This window comes from Hippopotamus amphibius, chromosome 12, assembly GCF_030028045.1.
Source record: "Hippopotamus amphibius kiboko isolate mHipAmp2 chromosome 12, mHipAmp2.hap2, whole genome shotgun sequence".
In the NCBI taxonomy this organism is placed as follows: Eukaryota; Metazoa; Chordata; class Mammalia; order Artiodactyla; family Hippopotamidae; genus Hippopotamus; species Hippopotamus amphibius.
In genome coordinates this window covers 21,965,579-21,990,507 of record NC_080197.1, presented here as the reverse complement: position 1 = coordinate 21,990,507, position 24,929 = coordinate 21,965,579, and the positions used below count along the sequence as shown (strand labels likewise).

General features: G+C 48.0%; 1 long non-coding RNA gene and 3 other non-coding genes across 5 annotated transcripts; all 4 read right to left on the bottom strand.

The window, feature by feature from the left end:
• Positions 1–6,754: 6,754 nt before the first annotated feature.
• On the bottom strand, positions 6,755–15,654 carry LOC130833556 (uncharacterized). 2 transcript variants are annotated; one of them, XR_009048497.1, is made up of 8 exons: positions 15,513–15,654; positions 14,820–14,955; positions 13,468–13,700; positions 12,057–12,147; positions 11,890–11,965; positions 8,802–8,891; positions 8,335–8,705; positions 6,755–7,797 (listed from the first exon to the last, which is right to left on the bottom strand). It is a non-coding gene; the product is annotated as an uncharacterized LOC130833556 (long non-coding RNA). The 2 variants fall into 2 exon arrangements; XR_009048496.1 differs by having other exon boundaries at positions 6,755–8,705.
• LOC130834198 (small nucleolar RNA SNORA71) lies at positions 11,195–11,326 on the bottom strand. The gene has a single exon (XR_009048591.1). It is a non-coding gene; the product is annotated as a small nucleolar RNA SNORA71 (small nucleolar RNA).
• LOC130834193 (small nucleolar RNA SNORA71) lies at positions 12,874–13,007 on the bottom strand. The gene has a single exon (XR_009048586.1). It is a non-coding gene; the product is annotated as a small nucleolar RNA SNORA71 (small nucleolar RNA).
• Positions 14,140–14,272, bottom strand: LOC130834196 (small nucleolar RNA SNORA71). Its single transcript, XR_009048589.1, has one exon. It is a non-coding gene; the product is annotated as a small nucleolar RNA SNORA71 (small nucleolar RNA).
• Positions 15,655–24,929: the final 9,275 nt, after the last annotated feature.

Below are 24,929 nucleotides of genomic sequence, written 5' to 3'. Positions count from 1 at the left end.
CTCAGCTTTCTTGACTATAAAATGGGAATGATAATAGCATCTACCTCAAATGGGGGCTGTAATTTGAAGTGGGGCAATGATTCAATAAGACACTTTGACCAAATGCCTCACACATATGAAGCTCTCAATATATGTCACTATGTAATAATAGCGCCCTGGCGCAAAATCCCTTCTCTAAAGCCCTTGGGACTGATGGCTTTCAAAACTGGGAATTTTCAAGAGGTAACATGAGGCACGTCCCCTGTGTTATATAACACTTCCAGCAGGATCTGGGGCAGCGTTCTATAATCAAAACAAATTTCACATTTTTGCAACAAAATTTTGAAACATTCGCACAAAGTAAGATAAAAAAGCACTAAACAGCCCCATGTCAGTCCAGGCCATGCTTTGCCATAAAATAAGCTTGCGGGTCCTTATGAAGAATGAAGTTCAGAGATTTGGGATTTGAGGACTGGGAATAAGGAGCTGTTTATACGTCATGGCGATGGTCATCGCCAACCTGTATTTTATAAGTGGGAGGACAGATTGATGCTTCCGGGGAGTCAGATGTTCTTCCCTTGGATTTCTGTTTTTATTCATCTCTTACTTGATTTCTTTGCTCTGTCCCCTCCTCTGCTCCAGGTGAATCTGATGGAATTCATCCTCAATTACTATGTGCTCCACATCATATACCCCACTCTCGATGGTAAGAATAGCCGCTAACTGGCTGCCCCATGCAAAATCCGAATTCTATCTTTTCTGTAGGATTCATGGTTTGTTCTTTCATTCATTCATCCAACAAGGTGAGCCTCTCTTCTGTGGTGACTGGGGAACTGGCAATGCATAACCCTTGCCCTCATGGAATTCACACTTTGTTGGGAAGGCAGACATGTAAATGACAACACAGTTAGAGAAATGCCACAATGGAAGAAAGCTGTGGGAACTAGAGGGCTGCAGGAGCTAGGAGGAGGCACTGAACATGACTTAGAGGTCAGTCTAGACTTCCAGGGGGTGAGGGCTAAGTTGAGTCCCAAAGCACAAGGAGTTAGGCCAAGGGAGGAGGAGCATTCCAGGTAGCACCATGGAGAGCACCTGGAGTTAGTACATTTGGGTCCTGGTCAGGTTAGGTCACTGACTTGCTGGGTGACCTTGATGGAAGTAGTGCTTGGGAGAGTGGCCACCTGTGAACCCAGCGGGCCTCCTCCAATGCTAGGGCATTCTCCAACAGGCATCGCCATCTGCCTTTTATGACCAAGAGATAAGAGCAGCGAAACTGGCCTGGAAAAGGGAAAATGGGAGAGATGGTGGTCCTCAAGGATGAATCCTTGCATGTAAACACTGCATGTCCCAGCCCAGGCCTCTTTGGATAGTGGATGAAAGAGGGCTCTCAAAGGGGCCAATTTCTACAGGCTCAAGAGGGTCCACATCTGTCCACTCCTGAAGAGGCCTGCATCTCTATGTGCCCTGCATCCAGTAGCCTGCCACCTGCCAAAGTAGCCCACTCTCTCACTGGCCAGCTGCAAATGCATCTTTGCATCTTCCCTTTCTTCTCTGACCAGCCAACCCCTCTCTGCTCTTCATCTTTCAGCAAAGCTCGAGGAGGGCTTCCCACTCCCTCTGCCAAGGGACACATACCTCAGCAGCTTGGAGTTCCAAATCCATGAGGTCAGTGAAAAGCTCTGAGTGGGGAGCTCTAAGGCCTCCCAGGAGGTCTGCTTTAGGGCTAGTAGATTCTAGGGGGACCCCTGACCCCTACATACATCCTCAACATAACTTTTATAGGAAAAAAATATTTTTTGTTTTCAATTTTGGAGTATAAATAGCAAGTTTTGATGATTTGGAATCTTGACCTCATGTAGAATAGTTCAGTTCTCAAGAATTCAGTTCAAACATGTTCACTGAACACCTGCAATATACAAGGCCCATTAGCCATGGATGGCAGGATGAGATGGTGCAAAGGGATCAGATTAGATGCACCACTTCTGAGTTGATAAGAGGCCACCTGAAAAGCCCAGAATCTCCTTGGTGGCATGAGAGTCCCCACTGGGTCCCTAGCGAGTTTTCCCACCCACAGCAACAAGGGATGGTCCTGGAGAAAACTTGACCATGCCTTCTAGAAGAAACATATCAGGGGCAGGGCCAAGGACAATCACAGGACACTTTATGATATAAATCCAAAGTCCTAGTTTGTCAGTGTCTTCACTGTATGTAATATTTCTTACTCCAAGGTAATCCTGGGCTACATCCTCAGAAATTAATTAGGTGAGGGGAGTAAACTCAGCCAGCACCCATGTGCACATGGTTCTCCCAGAACAAAAAGAAATTGAAGCAGCAAAGTGATATCCATGGATGTCTTCCAGAAATCAGAAGATCAGGAAATGCAGATAAATTCCTAGGGACAGGCAGCTGATAGGGAGAGGTTTTATAAAGGCCTCCAATGGGTTGGTTTGTGTACTGACTTGGTTTTTGGTTCGAGTGAGAACGTGCCTCTTCTGTAAGGTTTTCCCTTTCAGGAAGATCCTATCCCATGCAGCTCAGAACATGATCATCCTCATCTGTCCTTTTTGCCTTCTCTCCAGAACTTCTTGCTCTTAGGGGCCGACACTGATTAGGCTGAAGATGGAGGAGGAGTAACTGTGGCTGGAGGAGTGGACGACAGTACAGCTGGACCTGCCACTGCCCTTGTGGGGGTCCAGAGACTGCGGCCATACTGCCTCCTCTCCCATGAATGCCCCGTCCCCATGGATACTAGTCATCAGGGAACATCTGGCACCCGAAGACACACCTGACCATGGAACACCTTCCCCACCTTTCTCTTCCTCCTTCCCCTTCCCATGCCCATACAGCTGTCCTCAGCCTTACTCTGGGGAGCCCAAGCCCAACTCCTTGCCCGTGGACCCCCAGAAAAAACTTCAATGATGGAAAAAAGCATGATCAGTGTGCAGTCACATGTAGCCCAAAGCATCCTGCTCAACATTAAACATGCATGTAGAACAACTCTGTACGTGTCATTTGATGTCATGGTTAAGGAAGCAAGTCAGACAGAAATGGGTTCAAAGCCTTGTTTTGCCACTTTCTTGGTGTGTAATACTTTTTGAAATGGGACCACAGACCACCCAGCTTCTACACAGGTTACACGTTTATTCAACTAATACCGATTTCAATTTTCTGATGAAGTGCCTGCACTGGCTTCTGTCTCTGGACTTAGTGCTGTGGGAGGAGGGATCACAGAGCGAGAAAAACACACGGTCTCTGCCTTCATCAAGCTTAGAGCCAAAAAACAGGGGCCAGCAAACCTTTTCTGTAAAGGTCCAGACAGCAATTCTTTCAGTCTTTGCCAAATATACACTGTTGTAACTACTCAACACGGCCATTGCAGCAGAGAACAGCCACAGACAGTAAATGAGTGTGCGTGGCTGTGTTCCAGTAACACTTTATTTATGAAAACAAGCAGCAGGCCAGATTTGAGCAATGGATCACAGTGTACCAACCCCTGGTCTAAAAGAATAATCCACCAAGAATAAGTGGGATTTACACCACAAAGGCAAGCCTGGTTTACAATTAGGAAATTTACTAACCTGATTACAAGAATAATAAAGAGCATAGACTTGGGGCAAGTGTGACTTGCTTTTAAATTGTGACTCCATCACCTCTTTGCTCTCTTAGCAAAATTTACTAAACCTCTCCAAACCCCAGATTCCTCAATTTTAAAACAGCATGAGGGACTTCTCCAGTGATCTAGCAGTTAAGACTCTGCGCTTCCAATTCAGGTGTGTGGGTTCAATCCCTGGTCAGGGAACTAAGATCCCACATGCTGCACGGTGCGGCCAAAAAAAAAAAATAGCACAAGGGGACTTCCTAGGCAGCACAGTGGTTAAGAATCCGCCTGCCAACGCAGGGGGCCTGGGTTTGAGCCCTGCTCCAGAAAATCCCACATGCCACGGAGCAACTAAGCCCACACACCACAACTATTTAGCCTGTGCTCTAGAGCCCATGAGCCACAACTATTGAGCCCACGTGCTGCAACTATTGAAGCCCATGCGCCTAAGAGCCCGTGCTCCACAAGAGAAGCCACTACAATAAGGAGCCTGCGCATCACAATGGAGAGTAGCCCCTGCTTGCAGCAACTAGAGAAAGCCTGTGTGCAGCAACGAAGACCTAATGCAGCCAATAAATAAATAAATTTATTTAAAAAAAACTGACAAGCTTAGAAAAAGAATCAATGATGCTTTGGGTTGTAGGTGACAGACACCTAGCTTGAGTGCGCTTATGCAGAAAATAGACTTGATCAGAAAGTTCCTATAAGCAAAAGCCTACATTGGTGGGAAAAACTTAAAGGCCAGACCAATGTTTCTCATGCATGTCCTGTCTACAACCAAATTCTGACAAAACTATGGACAGTCTGAAGCCAGGGCCTCAGGGTCCCTTCCACCTCCTCCAAATGGACTGCATTCAATTGTCCCTTAACAATGGGACATCCGTTTTGTTCATTTTATGTCTATTCAAGAATGGATCAATGATTCCTTGTGAGAAAGTTACAGCTTTAACAGTGACCAAAAACGTTCATGTTGCAACAGGCAAATAAATCCGACTTTGTTGTTTCCTTGTGGTGGGTTTTATCAGACTATTCAAGTTTTCTTTCTCCTTTAGGCAACTTCTTTGGATGATGTTTTCCATCCAAACAGGTGTTCATTTTGTCATTTTTTTTTTTTTTTTGGCTGTGCCACCACGCAGCTTGCTGGATCTTAGTTCCCTGACCAGGGATCAAATCTAGGCCCTCAGCAGTGAAAGTGCCAAATCCTAACCACTGGACCGCCAGAGTTCCCAAAGTTTAAATTTTAATAGGCAGAAAGTAATCTGTATTTATCTTTTTAGTCTCAGTCCTGTCCTGTCCCCTTTTCCCTTCCTGAAATTATTTTCCTTCACCAGTTTCATGACTTTTTTTTTAAATTAATTTATTATTTTTTGGGGGATACACCAAGTTCAATCATCTGTTTTTATACACATATCCCCGTATTCCCTCCCTTCCTTGACTAACCCCCCCCCCCCCAGTCCTCTAAGGCATCTTACATCCTCCAGTTGGACTCCCTTTGTTATACAACTTCCCACTGACTATCTATTTTACAGTTGGTAGTATATATGTCTGTGCTACTCTCTCGCTTCGTCTCAGCTTCCCCTTCACCCCCCATCCCCTCCCAAACCTCGAGTTCTCCAGTCCATTCTCTGTATCTGCGTCCTTGTTCTTGTCACTGAGATCATCAGTACCATTTTTAGATTCCGTATATGTGAGTTAGCATACAATATTTGTCTTTCTTTCTGACTTACTTCACTCTGTATGACAGATTGTAGTTCTATCCACCTCATTACATATAGCTCCATCTCATCCCTTTTTATAGCTGAGTAATATTCCATTGTGTATATATGCCACATCTTCTTTATCCATTCATTTGTTGATGGGCATTTAGGTTGCTTCCATGTCCTGGCTATTGTAAAGAGTGCTGCAACAAACATTATGGTACAAGTTTCTTTTGGGATTATGGTTTTCTTTGGGTATATGCCCAGTAGTGGGATGACTGGATCATATGGTAGTTCTATTTGTAGTTTTTGAAGGAACCTCCAACTTGTTTTCCATAGTGGCTGTACCAACTTACAGTCCCACCAACAGTGCAGGAGAGTTCCCTTTTCGCCACACCCTCTCCAACATTTGTTGTTTCCAGATTTTGTGATGATGGCCATTCTGATCGGTGTGAGGTGATACCTCATTGTGGCTTTGACTTGCATTTCTCTGATGATTAGTGATGTTGAGCATCTTTTCATGTGTTTGTTGGCCATCTGTATGAGTTTCATGACTTTTTAAAGAACCAACTCTTAGCCATGTTGATTTTCATTGCTATATTTTTGCCTTGTGCTTTAGTTTCTAATTTTTATCCTCATTGCTTCTATTTTCTCTTTTATTACTTAAATTTCAGCCTTTCTTCTAATATAAGCGTGAGGCATAAACTTCTTCAAAATTACTTTAGCTACATCTCACAAGTACTGGTATGTAGAAATTTTCATTATCACTCAGTTCTAAGTATTTCCTAATTCCCCTATGGTTTCATCTTTCATGAGTTATTTTTAAATGTTTTAAAAGTGCCAAACATGGATTTTTCTAAACCTGTCTTTGTTGCTATTGTCCTTGATTATATTGTAGTATAATACAAATGTAATCTGTATGACTGACTCTTTGGTATTTGTGACTTGTTTTGTAACATGGAATATATGAAGTATTTGAAAATGCTCTTTAGGTGCTTGAGAAAAGCATATATCCTCTAACTTGGGGGTATATGTTTCTAAATATCTATTAATCATTGCATTATACGTGTCTTAAGTTGTAAAAGGAGGGAAACGATTTTTGCTTTCCTGGAAACTTCAGCATTACAGGCTATACCCTGAAAGTCTCAAGACTGAAAAAAAAAAATGGAGAGGAACTTTCAATAAACAATAGCTGTTAATTATGGAACACTTTGTGAAGTCACACCCTACACAGGCTTCCACATACATCAGTCTACTTAACCCTTACCTCACTATATTCCTGTGGAGGTACGGTTCTCATTTCACAAGGGGAAACAGAGGTCAAGCGATGGGAAGTCACGTGTCACCCTGCCTGGTTAGACCCCAGGTCTATGATCTCACACCCCCTCCAGGCTGCTGCCCCCACTTTACCCACCCCCCACGCGCACAGTTCCCCAATCACAGGGATGCAGCACCAGGCACAGCAGCCCTCCTTGGACTCCTCAAATGACAGCCTTTCTGTAAAGGTGTCCCAGCAACTCCTTTCATAGAATTCAACTCATCTTCTAGACTGGTGATGTCTGAACTTCCTGCAATGATGGGACTATTCCATCAACATGTATCTGCACTGTCCAACCCCACAGCTACTTGTGGCTTTCAAGCACTTGAAATATGGCTGATACAAGCCAAGACCTGAATTTTGAATTTTTATTTAAATCAAGTTAAACAGCACATGTGGCGGGTGGCTTACCATAACGGACAGCAGTTCTCAGCAAGCTCAGGAGGCATCCCATTTTCTTTAGAGCTGCATACCCAACACCTACAGCGCCCAGCAGTTGCATGTTCTGTAACGTTTGGTGTGCAGACACATTTTCTGTTTATCAGTGACCCTCCTGAGCGCACAAACTGTCTTGTTCACCATTGTACCCCTACGTCTAGTTAATCTCCCACCAGCTGCTCCGGTGAGGCCATTTCCCGGCCAAGGTTTGTGCCTTCTAGACCTGGTTCCTGGGTCACCTCGGTTGAATGCTCTCCTCGGATGTCCTCAGGCCCTGCAGACCTGGGACGGCTCCTGCTTCACAGGGCAGGAGCAGGGCGGCCATGATGACCTGCTGTCCGGTGTCCCCAGGATCGTCTGTTAAGTACTGGCCTGTGTCCTGCTGCTGCCCCGGCACAGCAGCAAACACCGCACCCAGTCACAGCTGTCTCCAGGGGGCCCAGACTCCTCTTGGCATCTTTCCAGGCAGTTACAACCCGCTGAATAAAGGTGACAACAGAAGTCAGAGGACAGTCCTTGGAGCAAGACAGAAAAAGGACTTTCCACTTCTGCACACCTGTGCCAGGAACTGGCTGGCAGAGTAGAACACTTCAGCAATGAAGAATGCCTGCCCCTGCAGGAGACCCTCAGGGTGTCACAGCCACCACAGCACGCCTGACAGCCTGAATCCTGCCTCAGTTCAGCCAAGGTGGTTTCAATTCCAAATGCAGAACCTGGACAATGAAGTCCAACCTCTGGGACATATTTCCTCATGTAGACCCCTCCATCTATAAAATGGAGTTTAAAAAGTTCACATACATGTCCTCAGTGCAATTGTTGATTTTACCCCAATAGTCTCCAAAAGCCTAAGTCCACCAATGGCAATTCCACGTTCACCATTCTCACCTTTACTCAGTAACCTGTCCTCTCAAGTTGAAACCATGTATTTTACACCCCAGGTAATTTGACCAACTTGTTCCAGTTTGCCCAGGACTTTCCTGGCTTTGGAAATGAACGTCCCATGTCCTGGGAAACCCCTCAATCCCAGGCAAACAGGGCCAGTTGGTCACACAAGCAGGTACATACTCATGAGTCAGGCCCCCCAGCTTCCCCAATGACATCAGCATCTCCCACTCTGGTCCCCGTCACCTTTCCCAAGCCCTGGCGTGACTGTTCCTTGATACCCTCAACTCTCACTGGTTCTAACCTGAGCCAACCACCAATGCTTGTTCACCTCCTTCCTAACAGAACACCTCGACAAGAGCCCACGCGCCAAGCTCAAGGAGTAGAAACAGGATCTGGCCTGTGGCCCACTATCTCCGTACCCATCCTCGCTGGTACATGGCTCGTTACTGACGTAAAACACAGGTGCGGTAGGTGCATACGGTTTACTGAACGTGCGGGTGGAGAGGAAAGTGATGATGCTGAGCAGCTGCCAACTCAAAAGAAAATCTCTTGCTCACTGAAGTCACGCAGGCACGGCAGAGGGACCAGGGCCGGCCTTCCCTTCCACGGCCCTCCAAGGGCGCTGCTGTCAGGACTCAGAGCCAGCTGAAGGGGCTCCCAAGCCCCCAGCCTAGCGCTTTGCTGGGTGCACAGTTCTCCTGTGACGCTCTGATCAGTCAGCAGGGAGCTCTTCATGTGTGGACTGCACTCTCCATTCTCTGTGCCGTTGGTGTCCACAAACAAAAGGAATCTACAAGAAAGGACAGGCAAGACCGATGGCTGTGAGTTCCCATCTGCATAAACTCGAACCAGCCAACCCAATTCCCAGCTCGTGGCATTAACTCACCTTGGGGAGAAATACCAGCCATCCCAGATCCCAAGTCACCCCAAGGTCACTGGCCTTGGGACCTCCTCAATCTCCACATCTAAGGCTGACCTAGGAAGGAGACGAACACAAGCATTTAGCCTCCAGCGCCATCTTCTGCTCAAGTAACATCACTGAGAGCATCCCAATCAACCAGGGCCAAGCTCCCAGTTTATGGGAGCCCAACTAGATTGCCAGAATAGGACTTCCCTGGTGGTCCAGAGGCTAAGACTCTGCGCTCCTAATGCAGGGGGCCCAGGCTCGATCCCTGGTTAGGGAACTAGATCCCACATGCTGCAACTAAGACCCAGCGCAGCGAAATAAGTAAAATAAATATTTAAAACAAAAATAGACGGGGTAATAAAGGAAAACATCTCAAAGGTTCGGCTTTTAGAACAAACAATTTTCTTTCAAGCACTTCCCCATCAGGGCAACTGGCCACACAGACCAGAGCTCAGCGCTTGCTGTCAGGGACTCTGACACCAAGTTCCCACTGCATCTTCAACAAAGGATAGCGCACCATCCTCAGCAGCTCTCCCACCACTGTCGTAATTTCTCTGCCCAGTCTGTCCCAAGGCCCCAGTAGCTGTCATCCTGTTCTGCAAAGACTCTCTTAATATGACCAGCCAAGAAAGGCAAAACAAAGAAAGTCCCATAAAGACTTGTTAGGTGCCCAGATCAGTGAAAATCAAGACTGCAAGGCCCATTTGAAGGATAATGAGAAAATATTAACGCTTAAGGGCGCACAAGTGACCCCAACTCAATGTGTGGGACTCTACACCCAGAGGTTTAAAGTGCCAGGTCTGGGATTGGGGGTGGGGGGGAGATAAAGTCTTCTCAAAATGGTCACCATTGGCCATTCAATCCTCCAGGCTGGCTGAGGAGCACCAGGACCAGGGACTAGGTTGTGGGACAGGACAAGCTTCTGATGCAAAAGGGGCAAAGGACGGGTGTGAAAGACAAGGGAGGGACTTCCTAGGTGGCGCAGTGGTTGGGAGTCCGCCTGCCAATGCAGGGGACACGGGTTCGAGCCCTGCTCCAGGAGGATCCCATGTGCTGCGGAGCAACTAAGCCCGTGTGCCACAACTACTGGAGCTCCACAACAAGAGAAGCCACTCCAATGAGAGGCCCATGCACCACAATGAAGAGTAGCCCCTCGCTAGTCACAACTATAGGAAGCCCGTGTGCAGCAACAAAGACCCAACACAGCAAGCAAATAAATAAAGAAATAAATACAAATTAAAAAAAAAAAAAAGTCAAGGGAAATCTCAGGTTTGCTGGATGGCTACCAAGTACCAAGTGGTTCACATATGTTAGTCTCACTACCTTCACATCATAGTGAGATGTGAACAAAAACATCTGACAAAACAGGATCAAACAGAAGAAACTCGAATGTAGACAGAAGAAAACTAGGCAGGAGCCCTGAAAAGTGGGCGGGGTGAATGGGACCCCACCTCACCTGTTATGTGGAAGCCAGACATGCCTCCTGGCAGCACCACGTTGCATCTGCAAAGTCTAGTAAGCAAAGGCACCAGCGCAGGGTTTCTGCCTCCCACCAAACACACGTGCAGCACAGCACGAAGGGAGAGAAGGTCAGCCCCCTGCTGATGGGTGACTGCAGGGCTGGGGACTCCGCCAGCCACACAACAGTCTAATGTGACCAGAAAGCAAAGCCTTGAGTCTACAAATACAGACTCACAGATCCACAGGCCTGGAACATTCTTCTCTAGTGAACCCCTGGGGTCCCCCTTCTTAAAAGAGAACCCGCAAAAGCACAGATTAAAGGGAGGGGGCTACAAAGAGGTCAGTCAGTCAACGCACTCTCTTCTCATCAGTGACTGACAAGAAAACTCCCTGGGCTTCTGGTAGACCATGACAACCGGAAACTTTTTGACTGATTCAGGATTGGTAGAACCCTCTTTGGCCCTACATCTGGCCCCCCCTTCAATGTTCTTTCTCCATATACTCGACACGACTGGCAGCTCCTGGAGAAGCAATACACGTTTGTGCTCAAGAAATGGGGGAAAAAAAGAGTAAAGGAGCAAAGACAACACACAAACAAGCATGTCAGCCATGGGCTGTCCTGAATAGTGTATTATTCTGTGGGGTTTCCTCCACTCCTTTTAACTTCACAGAGCAGAACCCACGACGTATAGCTCTCCCATGTGCCCTGCAGCACTACCTGAACTTATTCCAGTGTGAGGTCCAAATACACATGTATTTATTGACTGGTTTCTGTCCAGAGACTCCTTTACTTCAAAGACTCCTTTACTTCAAAGAACCCCCGAAAGTCTGGCGGCCAGCCTGGTCACCATATTCCACAGGGGCCAGCAAAGGCCCGTGCACTGAAGGGAATGGCAGGACAAAAAAGCTAGTGTGTGAAAGCTCCAGGGTTTGGAAGGGACAACTGGGCCCTTCAAACACGGGGAAACGTCCTTCAGCGACTCGTCTCCCTGCACTATCGATGACCAGGGCACGCGCAGCCCACGATCACTTTCGATGCAGGAGCAGAAAAGGACAGAAGGAGAGCCAGGAAGGACAGGAGGATGGTGCCAGGGGCCTGGTGAATGGCCTGAGTCAGGGAGAGCGGCCCAGCCGAGTCCCAGCAGCTTCTGCTGTGTCCTGCCAACACCCCACAAACCCTCCCTGCTCGGGGGAGACAAGACACTTCTAGCATAAAAAACTGGAAATGCTTTCAGGCTGAAAAAGATCAGGATCCCATAGTCATGACACCACTATGAAAAATTTTTTAGAATCGTTGCTGCTATCCCAGCTTTGCTTTTCAGATGAAGAAGTGGAGTTTGAGACGGGGTCACAGAGCTAGATAGGTTCAGAGGCGGGGCCATCGTCTCCATCACAGCAGTGCTCGCACTGACACCCCAGGACTCAGAAGGGAGATGCCCTTTACCCAAGCAGGTTTCTATAGGGCCGTCCCCTGCAGGCATGTGAGCGCCTGGCCCACAGCAGGATGCTGTCATCTCACTTCCCCTTGTGTGAGCACCCAAGCCCCAGGAACACACACGGGACTTTACAAAAAACACAAAATTTGAGAAAGGTCCAAAAACGTTACCTGGGGCCCTAGGGCCTAGCGCCTGGCTGACATGAAGATGACGCCTCCTGTGGAGCCTCTGTGCACGCAGGGCCACCTGCAAGAGAAGAGCGGTGAGCGGGCACTCACAGCAGGCCCTGGTGGGCAGAGAACACCAGGCACAGCAGAGGGCCGAATCTAGCACCCACCTGTGCGGGCTGTGACTGCAGTACCTGAACGGCCACACTATGGTCTCAGGAACAAGAGCACTCTAACTCCAGGCAGGGCTCTGCAGATCATCTGTGACACGAATAACACCCACATTATCCTATCTGCCAACTGTGATCAATTCGCTGCTAACCAGTCTTGTTAAAAGCATGCTGAGGCCAGGGTTTGGGGAGCAGGCCCTGGCCGACGGGCAGCAGCTAGAATGGATCAGGAGGGGTAACAGGTGGGGGAGGGTCCGGTGCCTGCCATCTAGTATAAGCGCTACATATGTATCCACTATACATACTGCGCTCTGTCCAGGTCCATTACTAGAGAATCACCCACAGGGACCAGGGGCCCTGCTCATGGCCAGGATTAAAGGCAGATTATAGCAAGTCTACCTTTCATTAGAGAACAATTCCAGTGGAGAAGAGGAAGCTGACCCAGCACGCTGGCTTGCTGGAGAGCTTGGTTCCCTGACACTCTGCAATGGGAGGAGCCTGTCACGTCACAACACATGGGTCTTCTCTGCCTCTTTAGGTTTTTTGTTTTTGTTTTGGGGGGAGAGGGGGTCCAGGTGCTATACATCAGGCACCAGACGCAACACAGAACCAGGAGGCCAGGTAGGATAGCGCTGAGGGGTGGGGCTGAGGATGTGGGATGAGGAAGGGGTGTGATGGGGAAGCAGAGAAAGCTTACAGGAGGGGAGCCCTCCACCGCCAACCATAAACTCGAGGCAGGGCCCTACCCAGGAAAGGGGGCACTCAGTGAGCACACGGCACCAGGTGCCAGGAAGTAACACAAATCAGTGGGAAGACATGTACGAAAGCTCCAGAGTTTGCAAGGGACAGGAGTGAACCCTCCAAACACGGGGAAAGGCTTTCAGCAATTCCTCTCCCTGCACTATCAATGACCAGGGCACAGGAAGCCCACGACCACTTTCGAATGCAGGTGCAGAAAAGGGCAGTGAGGAAGCCCAGAAGCGGGGCCACTGCCAGCATCCTAGGAACGGCCTGGCCTAGGAACAGACCAGAAGACAGGTCACTGACCATAGTCTAAGATGACAGAGCCACCCCTGACTATTCACCAGTCCCTGCCAAAAGCTGAAGGAAAGATTAACAGCAGAAACTGTTGGGAGAACAGTTACTGTTCTCCTGAGAACGCTTGGGTTCTGAAGGAATGGGTGTAAGCGGCACCAGGATTGAACACTTGACAGAATTCTCACTCAGGCTCACAGAAGAGCACTCAGCTGGTCACTGGATGTGAATCTGTCCTCTCAACATCACAGCAGCCTCCATCTGGGCTCCCAGGCCCCCACTGCATCCTCACTCCCCGCACCACAGCACCCACCACCTCTGGCCTCACAGCCTGCACAGTACTTGAGCTCTAGAGAACCGGCAGGACACCACTTACCTGCGTCTCAGTCCCCGCTCTCCCTGACGACATGTCTCACGCAACAGCGGCCACGTGACACTCCTGCAGGTGGTCAGCCTCCCTGGCAGGAAACCACTGTGCTCACCGACAGGAAAGCACGGCGCGTATGCTGAGGGGGATCGGCTCTCAGGCAATGAACACACTACAGCCCGACTCCCTCCATCCTCAGATTGCCTCCTGTTTGGTCGCTGCCACAGTCACCGAAGGCTGTCCTGGATGGAAGGGACAAGTATGGGAACCCTGAACCTGAGGAAAAACTTCCAACTTTTCCTCGGCCCATATTACCAATAACCAGGACACAGGCAGCCTGTAATCACTTCAAATCCAGAGGCAGGAAAGAACACAGGGCTGACACTGGAGACCAGGGTCAGAAGACCACAGCTGTGGCAGGACCCACTCTCTCATTTTCCTTTTTTAAAGCCTCAGAGAAACCAGCACTGAGCCAGGCAGAGGGCACTCAACTGACACCAGGTGCCAGGAGGCACCTAAAAGGTGGTGCGGGGAATTCCCTGGCAGTCCAGTGGTTAGGACTCCACACTTTCACTGCCGTGGCCTGGGTTAAATCCCTGGTCAGGCAACTAAGATCTGGAAAGCCACGTGGCACGGCCAACAAATAAATAAAATAATAAAAAGGTAGCGGGAGAGAGGAGGTGTGGGAAAGCTCCAGAGTTTGGAAGGGACAGGAGTGAACCCTCCAAACATGGGGAAACGCTTTCAGCAATTCTTTCCCTGCACCATCAATGACCAGGGCATGGGCAGCCCACCATCACTTTCTAATGCAGGGGCAAGAAAGGGTAGGAGGGGAGCCAGGCAGAGGAGCCCACGTTAGCAGTCGGCTCTCCGCCCAGGCACGGGAAAGCTGCCCAGCCAAGCCCAGGACCCCAACCGCTATCCTCACTTCATGGAAAGCTTCCATCTCCCCTCATCAAGAGAGGCCACGGGAAGACCAACTTCTAGTACAAATGCCTCAATTATTCATCCACCCCGCAAATACCAACTAAGTACCTACCCAGTATCAGGCACTGTGGGGTCAAAAACACAGAAAAACACAGGCCAGGCCTCTGCCCTCCCAGAGCGTTTGCCTTGCCCCCTTGAAGGACAGGAAAGCTCAGGAGAAGGAAGTAACCCACCCAAGGCTCCACGGCTAACACAGGAGCTGAGTCAGGATCTCAACGCAGGCCTTTCTGGCCACCACACCCAGCCCCACCCTCCTGCACAAGGGCTTTGCAAGGCAGTTCCCGGAACCCCCCGGAGCCCCAGGACCACCCCTCTGCGGTGGCCCAGGAAGGCCACAGTCCCAGGTCAAGGCCCTCAGGAGCTGTGGCACTTACCCAGGGGACGGCTCCGACCCCGGACACAGTAAGGGCGCGGCAGGCAGCGGGTCGGGGTCCTGCCGGAGAGGAGGGGGCGCTGCCAGAGGCAGGGCCCGCAAAGCCGTCCGAGAGAGGGTCTTCATCGGCGCAGGGCCTGGCCAGGGAAAGCGCGCGGAAGGGCTTCAGTGCAAAGCGGGGGGAGAAGAGGCCAGTCTCTGCCCCTCGGGGACCCTGGGGGCGTCCTCAGTCGAAAGCTGATCTATCCAAAAATGGAGATTTTTTAACACCTTCCCTTCGAGGTTACGGAGGGGAAACCGGCTAACGGTCACGAGTGTATTTGGCCGGCAACCGACGAGCGGCTTTGGGGAGGAAACGCTGGAGTCGGAGGGGATGGGCAGTGAACCAGGGGCCCTGGTGCCCCCTGGGGCCCGGTTCACACGGGCTCCGCACGACCCCCTGCGGGACCTCGGGCACCTGCGTCACCCGACCGGCCTCTCGCCATCGGCGGGCACACACCTCCCCACGGGGCGGGTGAGGCCGGGGACCCGACGCTCCGAGGCGGCACCGGCTCGTGGCGCGGTGACCCGAGACCCCTTTGTTGAGAACACGCGTCCCGAGAGGTGGACTCGCGGCGCTCCCTTCCCGCTCGGGCCTCAGTTTCTCCTTGTGGGGGGGCACGCCACGTGCCCAGCGCTCCCCGCAATGACTCACCTGAGGCGCCGTGAGAGATGGCGCAGGACGGCGACGGAGACACAGCGGACAGCGCGAGAAAGTGCGGAGGTCCGCGGACGTGGGGAGATGTCGTGGACGCATGAGGAACTGCAGCCACCACAGCGGGAAACTCCTCCACCCGCGCAGCAGCGGCGGAAATGCAGCGGAGGCGCGACCTGCGGCCTAGAGCGGCCTCGCCCGGGGTGGATCCCGCACAACCTGTCCTGCAGCATCCCCTGGTGGAGTGGAGCCCAAGTTCGGCATCTGGATGACTAGGTAATTTTCAGAAGCCGTCAGGAATTTTGGAAATAACATTCCCACATCTATGCTGCTTTTCTCTGTGTTCTGTTTGCTGTCACTGATTTGTCACTAATTTGTAGGAATGGTTACTCTTCCACCTAAGGAGCTTTGATTAACAAGAGCTTATATTTTTTTTTATTTTTTATTTTATAATGTAGTATAGTTGATTAACAACGGTGAATTAGCTTCAGGTGTACAGCAGAGTGATGCAGTTATACATATATATGTATCTTTTCTTTTTCAAGTTCTTTTCCCATTTAGGTTATTACAGAGTATTGAGCAGAGTTACTCATGCTATACAGTAGGTCCTTGTTGGTTATCCATTTTAATATAGCAGTGTGGACATGTCAATCCCAATCTCCCAATCCATCCCTCCCCCCCTTTACCCCCTGGTAATCATAAATTCGTTCTCTAAGGCTGTGAGTCTGTTTCTGTTTTGTAAATAAGTTCGTTTGTATCATTTTTTTAGATTTTGCATGTAAGTGATATTATATGATATTTGTCTTTCTCTGTCTTACTTCACTCAGTGTGACAATCTCCAGGTCCATCCATGTTGCTGCAAATGGCATCATTTCATTCTTTTTAATGGCTGAGTAACATTCCATTGTATATATGTACCACATTGTTGTCCATTCATCTGTTGATGGACATTTAGGTTGAAAAGCTCACGTGTTGTGTTGAGTTTGGACAATACGGATCGTGTCCTATTGACCATTGTATTCAGAGTACCTAGTTTAGTGGCTGGCACAGCTGAACAAATGAATGAATTCTGGCCATATACTTATTTGGACATTGCCAGACTAAAATATTGTTTGGCTGACCTGAAATTGGAACGTGAGGGTGACGAGGAGATAAGCCTACAGAGGTGGTCAGGTGCTTTGCTAAAACGTCATCCTAAAAGTAAAAGCAGCCTTGAAGCTGAGGGGCTTAATTGAATTTGCATTTTGGGGACCTTGTCAGATTTGCATTGTGCCAGAGGAGACATACAGAGGTCCCATATGCCCGATGGTACTGCAGACAGGCTTGAGAAGGGGCTCACAGCCCCTAATTGCACAAGCACTAAAACTGCCTGCATCCTGGGCCGGGTATATCTCTCAGACCGGAGGCAACCCTGCCACTAACTCGGCCCACATTCTGAAGTGCAAACGGCCCACCCTTGTGTCTGAGCAAGGGTCTCCCCCCTTCAGATTCCTAAGTTAGCGCAATGTAGAAATCCAGGCCTGACCGATGCAACCAAGAGGGAAATGGCGGGGGGATCTCTGAGGGTGAGAACATCCCATCTTCTGTACCTGGGAGGAGCCCATGTGCTTCTAAGACTGTAGGAACATGGGGGTCTCCGTGATGAGGAGGGGGCATGGGATGCCACGGCTGGAAGGACACGGGACAAAGGGGTCAGGTGTGCACATAGCCCACACAGTCGTCTCCTGCTCTTGCCCTTAGTGGCTTTGGCTAAATAACCTAACTTTGCCCAACCTTAGTTTTCCTCTTTTGGAAAATGAACAAAGTCATAGCTGCCCCCCACCCCCCCCAATAGCGCTGCCATGAGAATGAAGTCAAGCAATGCACACTGAGAGCACAGCACAGAGCAGGTGGCTAAGCACGGTATTTGCTATACTTTGGTATTTCTGAAAATGCCCAGAGCTTCTGTCACTGTGAGGACACCATGGGATTCTTTATGAGGCAAAGAAAGTATGTGCTGTATTTGAAGAGCCTAAGGCAGCACTATCCAGTAGAAATATAATGTCAGCCGGCTGCACGTGTAATTTTAAACTTTCCAGGAGCTGCATTAAAAAGGTACCAAGTGTATAGAATGTATGAACAACAAGGTCCTACTGTATAGTACGGGGAACTATATTCAATATCCTAGGATAAACCATAATGGAAAAGGGTACAAAAAAGAATGTGTATATGTGTATAACTGATGCACTTTTCTGTACAGCAGAAATTAACACAACATTGTAAATCAACTATACTTCAATAAAAATAAATAAATAAATAAATAAATAAATAATAAATCAGGGACTTCCCTGGCCGTCCAGTGGTTATGACTCTGCTGCTTCCACGGCAGGGAGTACAGGCTCCATCCTTGGTCAGGGAACTAAGATCCCACGTGCCATGTGCAGCGCAGCCAAAAAATGTTTTTAAGATAAATAAATAAATACCCCAAAAGGTGAAATTAATTTTAATAATACATTTTATTTAACCCGATATAACCAAAATAATACATTTAAGTGTGTAATCAATATTTTTAACTTATTAGTAAGATATTTACTATTCTTTTTCTTTATACAGTCTTTGGAATCAGTGCCTGTTTCATACCGACAGCACATTGCAATTGGAACTAGCTACATTTCCAGTGCTCTGTGGCCACATGTGCCTGGTGGCTGCTGTGTCCATCAGTGCAGTTCTAAGGCCATCTGGCTTTGATGAGCCCTTCGGAGCCAGAGGATAAAAGCAGCACGTGGGAGGCTAAGAGCATGTCCCTCCCACAGGCCCAGCCATGGGCCATGAGCCTGGGACATTCTAGGAGGGGCTGGGCCTCTTGCACCACTCAGGTTGGGAGCCTCATCATTCTAAGCTGGAGATTAAGGGAAAGGTGCCTTCAGAAGGCTAGGAAGGGGCAGAGCCACAGTTCCAACCTAGATGATTCTTCTGCATCCTTTGCACCCGTGATGCCAGGGAGGGGATCTGGGCTAGTTCATTTCTGCATCCCCAGTGCCTAGAGGAGGCTGGTCATCTAAGAGATGTGGTTGATGCTTGTTGTTAGTGTAACAGGATATTAAAATAGACACTTCAGCCAAAGCACCAAGGAGGCACCAAGATATAGGAACACATAGATGAACAAATGACAGTTGTGGTAGGTAAAAGATGGTTCAGTCCTGGCAGTTTCTGAAGGTTCCACCTGATGTAATGGCACCTGCCTTCCAGAGAAGGTGTTGGACCAGATGCAGAATTTAGGAAGAAAATAACTGGAAAATGGTTACTTGTGACTCAATCCTCTCTTCTAATTTGAGGGTATTAACAGTGCAGTGCTGGACAGGAGAAAGAGAGGGAATTATGCACTCTACGTCTTAAAATAGTACCCCCCCTTCCCCCAAGAGGGAGAGTAGGAGGAAGCTCCTCTTTCTCTGACGATCCTTGTACCAGGAGCTTCAGCAGGAACACATGGGAACTTGATAAATATCACCTGGATTTGGGGAGCACAGGTGTCCCGTGCCCAAACTGCTCCTCAGTCAAAGATTCATCATCTCCTTCGGCAGGTGTAGAATCTGTGGTAGGACTGTCCCCCTGGTGCCCAAGAGGTGCCCTAGACGGAGCCTGCTGGGGGAGGGGACCCCAAGAGAGGGCCTGTTCACATCATTGGAGGTATAGTCAAAGGGTACCAGGAGAGGGGGGGGGGTCTCTGAAGAACCCCTGAAATAGGGGCTGATGGAGAATACTCAGTGTTAATTTCATGCCCAACCTGGAGAGAAATGTCCCCCCCACCTCACTCTTCATTTCATCTGATCCTGGAGGTATTGGGAGTGGGGGGTGGGGCAGTGGTCAGCAACTTGGTGAAGAGAAACACATTTGGTTAAGTAAGGGGAGAAGTTTCCCATCCCCTCCCAGCAGATAGCAACCCACCCTATACTTGGCCTCAGCTGGTGGAGAGCTGAAAAATCTGACCTATCAATGATCATTGAAAACATGATTAATACATGAGATGGACATTTAAAATAATTGGAATGAAAAATATGTCCCCCATTTTTAGTAATACAAGATCTATTACCTAAGAATGATCAGAAGGTTTATGAGGACTGCCTGATATTTTTCCAGGGACAGGGAAAAGATACTTCCACTTACAAAGAGGCAGACAAAAAATCTTTTTTTATGATGACATACCAGAAGTCCCGCTTTCAACATACTGGTCACATGTATAAAGGATTGGGCTGTGGCTGGGAGGCCAACATTGCACCATCTTAGAGTTTGTGACCTCACAGTGGCTGAGAGATTCCTGGAGCCTGGAGACGGGGGTGGGAGGCGGAGACGAGGCCTCGGCTGGCTAGACATATTGTCCCAAGGAGGTGATGCCCAGGGTCTAGGCTGGAAGTCAGCAGCTGGTCTTGTGAGCCCTGCAGGAGCTCCAGGCCCCACCCCTGCACTAGGAATGATCAGCATGCTGGCGGTCTTGCTTATTTTGTTCATCTTCCTCCTTGTCATCTTACTGATCCTCTGTTACTGCATCTTTCAGGAGGAATAGGCTTGGGCTCCTGCAGGCTGGGACTGAGGCCCACTGGTAGCCTTGGCCAGTCCAGCTGTCAGGGCCTCTTGCTGCCCCATGGCCTGGGTCTGGGCCTATGTGGGGGTCTCCAGCAGCCCCAGGCCCTCACTGGATGCTCACATAGGCTGAGATGAGACAGGGGGTCTCCCCACCAGGGTCATTTCCCACCAAGGTCTCAGCACCTCCTCCTCCCTGGGTCCCCTAGCTGGGTCCTCTGACCCCCACAGCTGCTCTGTCACTAGTTTTGCTTCTGGTTCATTTTTGTCCTGAGCTGAAAGACACTGGTTCCGGAGAGGAGGTCAGTGTGGGCTCAATGAAGGTCTAAATGTCTCTGGCTTCTGCCATGGAGACAGACAGGAGAAGAGGTGGCCCTCTTCCTCAGAAACGGGCAGGGCTGGGCCCTCGGGAACCACAGTCCGAGCAAAAGACTGATCACCTTGGCCGGTGACATCGGACTTTCCTTCTATCGGTGATGGACAATCCTTGAAAACAGCCTTCTTGACTCATGAATCTGGATGGTCTTAGCTAATTAACTTGGGTTTCCCTGAACAACAACTGTGGACCTCCTTTGCTAACTAAATAACTGAGATGTTTGTGGCTAATTACTTAAACTTTCCTGGCTTGAGAATTGTTAATTTTCTTGTCTGAATACTTGGCATTCCAGGAGAACGATAGTTGACTTTGGCTTGTCATCTCTCAGCTGGCTGTATCAGTTCTGCACTCTTAAGATCTTGGGTTAGGGACTTCCCTGGTGGCACAGTGGTTAAGACTCTGCACTTCCAATGCAGGGGACCCAAGTTTGATCCCTGGTGAGGGAACTAGCTCCCACATGCATGCCGCAACTAAGAGTTTGCATGTCACAACTAAGGAACCCGCCTGCCGCAACTAAGACCCAGTTCAACCAAGTAAATAAATATTAAAAAAAAAAAAGACCTTGGGTTGCCCTGACCAAAGGCAGCAGATGTCCCTGACTATTTTTCTGGGACTTGTAGGATAGAAATAGAAGGATTCTTCTATGATGTCACCATTATGTGTGATAGTGCCTGATGGTTTGTGATGTATATCCTATTTTTAGAATTCTAAGAATCTTTTAAAGTTATGAATGAATATTAATTTTTATCAAATTATGATAGTGATAGCTAAAATGTATTACTATAAGCCAAAAACTATGAAAAAAAAAAGCACTTATGGTACTCATGTATTCCAATGTATTATTTTAATTATTTCAAATTTTTTGAATTGTAAAATACACATAACATAAAATTTATCATCTTAACCATTTTTGAAAATGCATGGGACTTCCCTGGTAGCGCAGTGGTTAAGAATCTGCCTACCAATACAGGGGACTCGGGTTCGAGCCCTGGTCCGGGAAGATCCCACATACTGTGGAGCAACTAAGCCCATGCACCACAACTACTGAGCCTGTGCTCTAGAGCCCGTGAGCCACAACTATTGAGCCCACACTCTGCAACAAGAGAAGCCACTGCAATGAGAAGCCCACTCACCACAACGAAGAGTAGACCCTGGTTACCACAACTAGAGAAAGCCCTTGCACAGCAACTAAGACCCAACACAGCCAATCAATCAATCAATCAATTTATTAAAAAAATAAAAAATTAACCATTTTTAAAAATTCAGTTCAGTGGTGTCAAGTACATGCACATCATTGTGCAGTCAGTCCCCAGAACCCTTTTCATCTTCTCAAACTGAAACTCTGTACCCATTAAATACTAACTCCCTATTCCCCACTTTCCCCAGCCCCTGGCAACCACTATTCTACGTTCTGTCTCTGAATTTAATGACTCTAGGAACTTCATATAAGTGGAATCATACAGGATTTGTCCTTTTATAACTGGCTTATTTCACTTAGCGTAGTATCATTAAGGTTCATCCATGTCCTAGCATTTGTCAGAATTTCTTAACTTAAGCAAAAAAAAAATTATTTATTTATTTATTTATTTGGCTGCACCAGGTCTTCAGTTGCCACACGCAGGATCTTCACTGCAGCATGCAGGATCTTCGTTGCTGCATGTGGGATCTTTAGTTGTGGCATGTGGGATCTTTGGTTGAGGCATGCAAACTCTCAGTTGCAACATGCAGGATCTAGTTCCCTGACCAGGGATTGAACCTGGGCCCCCTGCATTGGGAGTGTGGCGTCTTAACTGCTGGACCACCAGGGAAGTCCCAGAATTTCCTTCCTTTTTAATAATAGATTTAATAAAAGGTTTAATAATAGGTTTAATTTAATAGCTGAATAATATTCCATTGTATGTATAGACCACATTTTGTTTATCCATTCATCTATCAATGGACAGTTGAATAGCTTCTACTTTTGGCTATTGTGAATAGTACTGCCATTCACGTGGGTAGACGAATATCCCTTTAAGACCCTGCTTTCAGTTGTTTCAAGGCTAAATCTATAAGTGGAATTGTTGGATCCTCTGGCAATTCTATTTTTAATTTTTTGAGCAACCACCATACTATTTTCCATAGTGGCTGCACGATTTCGCATATTTTATCTACTTTAAAGTTGCAAAACTGAGGTTCAGAAAGATTAAGTAGCTTGCTAATATGAGTAAAATGTGGTAGGGAAACATTTTAAGTATGTCTATTGAATTCGTTTCCTAGGGCTGCCATAAGAAAGTACCACAAACCGGGTGGCTTACGACAGAAATTTGTTCTCTCACTATTCTGGAGGTTAGAGTCTAAAATCAACGTGTCAGCAGAGCCATGTTCCCTCTAAAACTCTGGGTAAGATTCTTCCTTGCCTCTACCTAGCACTTGATGGTGTCCATCAATCCTGCAGCTGCATCACTCCAATCTCTGTCTCTGTCGTCACATGACATTCTCTTGGAGTGCCTTTCTCCTCACTTATAAGGACACCGGTCATATTGGATTATCGGTCCTTCTTCCTGCAACATGACCTTATCTTAATTTACATCTTAATTACATCTGCAAAGACTATTTCCACATCAGGTCACATTCCCAGGTACCAGGTGTTAGGACTTCAATATAACACCTTCGGGGGCGGGGGGTGGGGGTGGGGGGGAGGGTGCATAGCTCAATCCGTATTTGTCTTCCTCCCAATTCTGTGATATTGACCACGCTTTTGACCTCTTAATGTGATCAACTATTAGACTTCCCAATAGAAAACCATGCTTGCATTTATGGGACAGAGCTTATTTGATATTGGTGGATTATTAGACTATAAGCTTGGAGGAAGGCAGACACAGTGGGTTTCTTTGTTCATCCATTTACCTCCTGGTCATTATACAAATACGAAAACAAAAAACAGTGTTAGAAAAGTGATATTGCTTTTCCAGTGCCTTTATGGGGAAAAATCATTTGAACAGTTGTTTGGGGAATTATTTAGGTTGTAGTTTTTGTTGTTCCTTTTTCAACTTCCTGCCAGTCAGGCTGTTGTTGATATCCGTTGGGCACACCCACCAGCACAGTACCTCTTAGAGTAGAAGTGCTCATTTACCATGTATTGAATGAATGAATGAATGAATAGAAGGTTCATTGGCTTAGTAGTGCCCTTGCTCCCTTTTCGCTGCTACTGTTCTGTCTTGATGACCAGTGGCTCCAAGTAGCTGGTGGCTCCTCCTCCCCCTACAGCTTCCTTAAGCCCCCTGTGTCCTCTCCTGAAAGAGCCTTGGTCCTGGCAGACCTGACCACCAGCCTACTCCCACCTGGGTAGGTTCCCAACACATGCGCTCTTGGCAAGAGACCCGCTCGAAACATCCATCCCTTCTGGAGCTTGCAGAGAGTGCACCGCAGTTTTGTTTTGTTTTTAATGTCTGCAGGCACATCTCTGACTGACAAATAAGGACAAGCCACTGAGCATGGACTGCTGTCTGAATGCCAAGAGCAAAGATTGTCACAACACATTTATTTTGAGACCTCAACATGCTGCCCTGTTTGCTGGAATCTCCAGTTAGGTAGGCCAGTGTCGTAGATGGGAAAGTCATCTGAGATAAGCAAAATGCCTGCAGTGTCTCATGCAACAGCTAACCTCTCCCCTCCAGCCCCCGCCACCAATGGAATACCTTAATAATTGGCCATTTGGGACAAGTTAAGGAAAAGACTTGGGCTCTTAGCCAGGACTGTTGGTGACAGAAACCTAACTTATGCTAAAAAAAGAATTGCATTATTAGAAACCTTATGTAATTAAATGAGGATGGGTGGAGGTGGAGCTGTGCTTCTAAAATGACAAACACCAGGGACTGAAATTCTGCAAGGACTATCTATCCTGCATGTCTCCCCTCTCTGCATGTGGACTGCTGACTTTACATTTACTCTGTTTCTTGCATATGGGGTGGGAGGATAAGTGCTGGGTTTGCCCTGAAGTACATCTCCATCCATCTTCCACTGACAGTAGGCAGGATTGCCACATATGGTTGTGCAGGTTGTGCACTGCCCAACTTGTGAACGTGCTACTTACATTGTAGTCTCTGGCTGAGAAGCAGAGATGTTAGGGTACTTGGTTGAGTGTTGACAAAACATGATGTTTTCCTAGCACATCCTTCTCTGGTCCAGCAGAGTCACTCTACGTTCTACCATCCTGAGGGGGCCGGGGGGAGTTCAAAAATCTCCATTCTAATCCTTAAGGTGGACCCTTCTAATGAAGACTCTTGGGAATATTTTTAAAGGGCAACACTTTGGGGGAATTTTCCCGCAAGCTTCATGAGGACAAGCAGAAGATAATTCAACCTGTTACAGTGTAACCTGTGTAGGTCCATTACAATAAGAGAATGATTTGCAAGAAGCAGAGGGACCTTCTGAGAAATGCAGCCCTTTAACACCACAATCTTGGAATTCTCAATTTTCAAAGTTACTTTGAAAGGATAGGCACT